Source organism: Tupaia chinensis, unplaced genomic scaffold (genome assembly GCF_000334495.1).
Source record: "Tupaia chinensis unplaced genomic scaffold, TupChi_1.0 Scaffold000116_1, whole genome shotgun sequence".
In the NCBI taxonomy this organism is placed as follows: Eukaryota; Metazoa; Chordata; class Mammalia; order Scandentia; family Tupaiidae; genus Tupaia; species Tupaia belangeri.
The window spans coordinates 3,242,988-3,243,656 of NW_006159580.1; positions in this window are offsets into that span (position 1 = coordinate 3,242,988).

Below are 669 nucleotides of genomic sequence, written 5' to 3' on the forward strand. Positions count from 1 at the left end.
ACAGAGAGAGAGAGAGAGAGGGAGGGAGAGAAGAAACCTGAGAAGTCACCCCTTGGGGGTGGGAGAATGGCCATGCCACCATCCATTCTCCTTGCAGATTTTGGGCACGCACACATGCCCTGCATAATTTTCAAGCCATCAGATCCGGGACTTGAACTGTAGAGTTGCCTCTGTGGGACCCAGCTGCTGTAACCTCTGCTCCATTCGTTGGCCCTATTAACAGAATTTTAAAAAGTGTGACCTTGGTACTACCTACATCAGAACCCCTGAGGGTGCCTGTTCAAAACGCAGATTATGAGTCCCGGTCCCAGCTGAACTAGAATTGGGGGTGGGGGGAGGGCAGTGAAGCCCCAAATGTGATAAACTCCCAAAGTGAGTCCTGTATGCGGTGACCTATGACATCGAACTGAAGGACAGGGAAAGTGATTCCCGTCGGTTTGACAGTGATACCCGCGGACCTCTCTGACAGCGCTGTTCTGAGGACTCCAAGAAATTAAATGAGAAATGTGACAGTGCTTTGAAACGATCAAAGTGATTCAAAGGTGGGGCCAGAGCCCGGGAGTCAGGGCAGGGCGGGCAGAAGAAGGCAGAGAGTGGCAGAGCTTGTGATGGGCGTGTGACGGGGGCTCAGGGGCTTGGAGGGAGGGGGCCTGGGGGGGCCCTCGGCCC